Raw genomic sequence first — 3,833 nt, 5'->3', positions numbered from 1 at the left:
AGGAAGTTATTAAGGTGGAAAACAAGAGACTGCAGACAGTAATTCAAATCCTTATGAAAAAGCAAAGATACCAGTAAAGGTAATTATGAAAGACAATATAAATGCCTATTTATTCTTCTTTCTTCTCTTAAGTGATTTAAAAATCAACTTTTAAAACAACAGGTATATAATTGTTTTGTTGGCCTACAACACATAGAAATGTAATCTATTTGACAATAATATAAGGAAGTGAATGGAAGCAAATTTGTATTTCAGTAAGGTAATGACACCAGGTGGTAACTTGAACACACAGGAACAAATGAGGAGAACCAAAAATGGTAAATAAGATTACTTTAACAAACTCTATAAATATACACTTGCTGTCCTTTCTTCTCTCAGCTTCCCTAAAAGACATAAAATTATATAAAGTAATACTTACAACAATATATTTTGGGGTTTGTAACATATATAAAGTAATGTTACTTTAAAAGCACCAAAAAGGGGAAGGGGTACTAGAGCTACACAAGAGTAATGCTTTTAAATATCACTACAAATAAGTCAGTATAAATCTGAATGGATTCTGAAAAGTTAAAATGTACATGGTAAACCCTAGAGCAACAACTAAGAAAATAATTCAAAAATATCTATATAATAAAAAAATTATTAAAAGAATTAAGATATTACAGTAGGAAAACATCCACATAATACAAAAGAAATAAAGGAGGGAAATAGTTATGAGACTAACAGAAAATTAAAAGTAAAACAGCAGACATAAATCCAATCACATAAATAATAACATTGTATGTGAGTGGATTAAAGAATCCAATCAAAAGGCAGAGCTCATCAAAATAGATAAAAATATATCTCCAAATATATTTTGTCTATGGGACACACACTTTAGACTCAAAGATACAAATAGGTTGAAAGTAAAAGGATGGAAAAACATATACCAAGCAAATAGCAATAATAAAAAGCTGAAGTGGATATATTAGTATTAGATAAAATCGACTTTCTACCAATTCAGTGTTGATTATATTAAAAAACTCTGCTTGTTTACAGCTCCACCCTCCTTATGTTGCTACTGTCACCAACTATATCTTTATACAGTGTGTGCCCATTAATATAGATTTATTGTTATTGCTTTACACCATATATTTGCTTTTTAAATTATATAGGAAGAAATGTTACAAACCAAACTTGCAATAATGTTGACTTTTACATTCACCTATGTCGATACTTCTACTATTTTTCTTTATTTCTTCATATAGCGTTAAGTTACTGTCTAGTGCTCTTTCATTTCACCCTGAAGGATGTCCATTAGCATTTCTTATGGGGCAGGTATACTAATAACTAATTCCCTTGGTTTTTGTTTATCTGGGAATATCTTCATTTCTCCTTCATTTGTTTTTTTTTTAACCTTTAATAAAATAACTTTGGAAATAACATACATTTCCATGACACCAACACTATAGTTTTCAGAGTCACAGTAAGATACACAGAATTCCATCTGTAATTAATACAAATGACAACTTTTTTTTTTTTTTTTTTTTTTTTGCGGTACGCGGACCTCTCACTGTTATGGCCTCTCCCGTTGCGGAGCACAGGCTCCGGACGCGCAGGCTCAGCGGCCATGGCTCATGGGCCTAGCTGCTCCGCAGCATGTGGGATCTTCCCGGACTGGGGCACGAACCCATGTCCCCTGCATCAGCAGGCGGACTCTCAACCACTGCACCACCAGGGAAGCCCACAAATGACAACATTTTAAGCAGTAGTTTCTGTTACAAGGCAAACAAAATCAAGAAAGCAACCACCAAACAAAAGAGAACCAATGCTTCAGAGAAGGAAAATCCAAGAATAGCATATGAGAACAGTTATTGTTTCATGAAGGGTTTCTGACATAACCAATGATAAGGTCACCAAGGACTGTTCCAATACCAGCACCAGACCAGTATTCCTACTGTTGCAGCACCTGCATCGATAAAGTTGGCTGCAGTATCAATGTCTCTGCTTATTGTACTGGTCGGAAACTCCCACTGGATTAGTTGAGACACCATTCTGGGCCCCATTAAATACTGTAGAGCTCTCTCCAGTCAAAGAGAATATCGATGATGCAGAAATTCCTCTGGATGCAATCCTGGATCCAGCTTAGATCAGAGTTGGGGTGCAGACAAGCTTGGCATAGGTGAACTATATCTTTGGGGTGACATAGTTGGAGGACTTGGGTGACAGGTGACATGGGCTCCTCTCCCACTTTCCCTCTTCCTGGAGGTGGCAGCAGTGGCAGTTGAAGGAGTGAGGCTCCCTTTCATTTTTCAAGGATAGTTTTACCAGATATAGAACTCTTGGTTGACAATTTTTTCTTTTAGCAGTTTAAGTCATCCCATTGCCTGCTAGCCAACATGGTTTCTGAAGAGAAACTGGTTGCCAGTGTTGCCGAGGCTTCCTTGTACAAGATAGGTCCTTTCTCTCATTCTGCTTTCAAGATTCTCCCTTTGTCTTTTCTAACAATTTGGCTATATTGTGTCTTCATGTGGATCTCTTTGAATTTATCCTGTTTGGAGTTCATTAAACTTTTTAGATATGTAATTTCATGTCTTTCACCAGATCGGGGAAGTCTTTGTATATTATTTCTTCAAAACGTCTTTCTGCCCTATTTTCTCTCTCCTCTCTCTCTAGGACTCCTATAATACATTGGTACGTGTGATGATGTCCCACACACTTCTTAGGCTTTGTTCATTTTTTAAATTTTTATTTTTTCTTTCCTGCCCCTCAGACTGGAAAATCTCAATTAACTATTTTAAAGTGTGTTGACCAAATTAGCTATTGGGCACTTTGTTTTAATTTCCTCCTTAATCACCCATTAGTGAGGGTGGGACACCCATTCTAGGATTAAGGGCATGCCTGAACACATGACAACCAAAACGGGACAAATGAGATTGAGAGCAGTTTGTTACACATATACTTACAGCCTGGGGGAGAAGGACATCACACACCACACAGGACCCCACGGGAGTTGTACTCAAGAACTCCCATGTGGGAGGTAGGCTTTGTAATTTCAAGAAGGTGGGTTGATACCTGGTTCCTGCAGTGAGTTGTGATTGTCTTGTTTGAATACTTTCACAGACTTGCAAGAAAAGGAAAACTGTTACTCAGGGATAAGCAGGAACTGTGCCTGGTCCCTATAGTAAGAAAGGTTGTTTGGCTATGGGTATGGAGTTTCTTTTTGGAGTGATGAAAATGTTTCTAATATTGATTGTGGTTATGGCTGTATAGCTCTATGAATATACTGAAAAACAGTGAATACTTTCAATGGATGAATTTTATGGTATATTAATTATATCTCAATAAAGCTTTTATGTTAAAGGTTCCTTTCATAACTAATGAGAGTTTATCTTAAGGCTACACAGAAAAGAAAAAAAAAGTATAAGTTTTCAGCTCAGCTACCGGAAGGCCAGTTTTCAAGGAACAATGGGCTATGAACTTTTCATCATTCATGATCCGACAGCAGCTCTGCTGACTTCTCTCTTCATTCCCTCTGAAACAGGCAATTGTTGTCCCCTACTTTAATAAGTCTACTTAATAAGTGACTCAGTATTTCTAGATTTCTCCTTCACTTCTAATCTTGGCTTTTGCCTCTCTTCTTTTTGAGAGTCTCCGATTCAATTTTTTCGGATATTCTTGTCCCCTTTTCTGCAGAGTTCTCATGCTAGTCCACTCATAAGTCACTGGTCTGGCTAATGTAATACACCTTTTAGCTAAGGCAATTACCCCTAATTTAATTAGCTGTGGCAAGGGCAGTAGGTAATATGATACATTGCTGGTGGGAATGCAAAATGATACAGCCACTCTAGGAA

General features: G+C 36.8%; 1 pseudogene across 1 annotated transcript; it reads right to left on the bottom strand.

Annotated features, from left to right (window-relative positions):
- Positions 1-1,535: 1,535 nt before the first annotated feature.
- LOC309815530 (ATP synthase F(0) complex subunit C3, mitochondrial-like) lies at positions 1,536-3,474 on the bottom strand (annotated as a pseudogene). The gene is made up of 2 exons: positions 3,424-3,474; positions 1,536-2,166 (listed from the first exon to the last, which is right to left on the bottom strand). The product of its transcript is annotated as an ATP synthase F(0) complex subunit C3, mitochondrial-like (transcript).
- Positions 3,475-3,833: the final 359 nt, after the last annotated feature.

The sequence above is a fragment of the Mesoplodon mirus genome (genome assembly GCF_964341445.2).
Source record: "Mesoplodon mirus genome assembly, chromosome: 14".
NCBI lineage: Eukaryota > Metazoa > Chordata > Mammalia > Artiodactyla > Ziphiidae > Mesoplodon > Mesoplodon mirus.
Note: the sequence above shows the minus strand (reverse complement) of the source record. Positions and strands in the feature narration are given on the sequence as shown.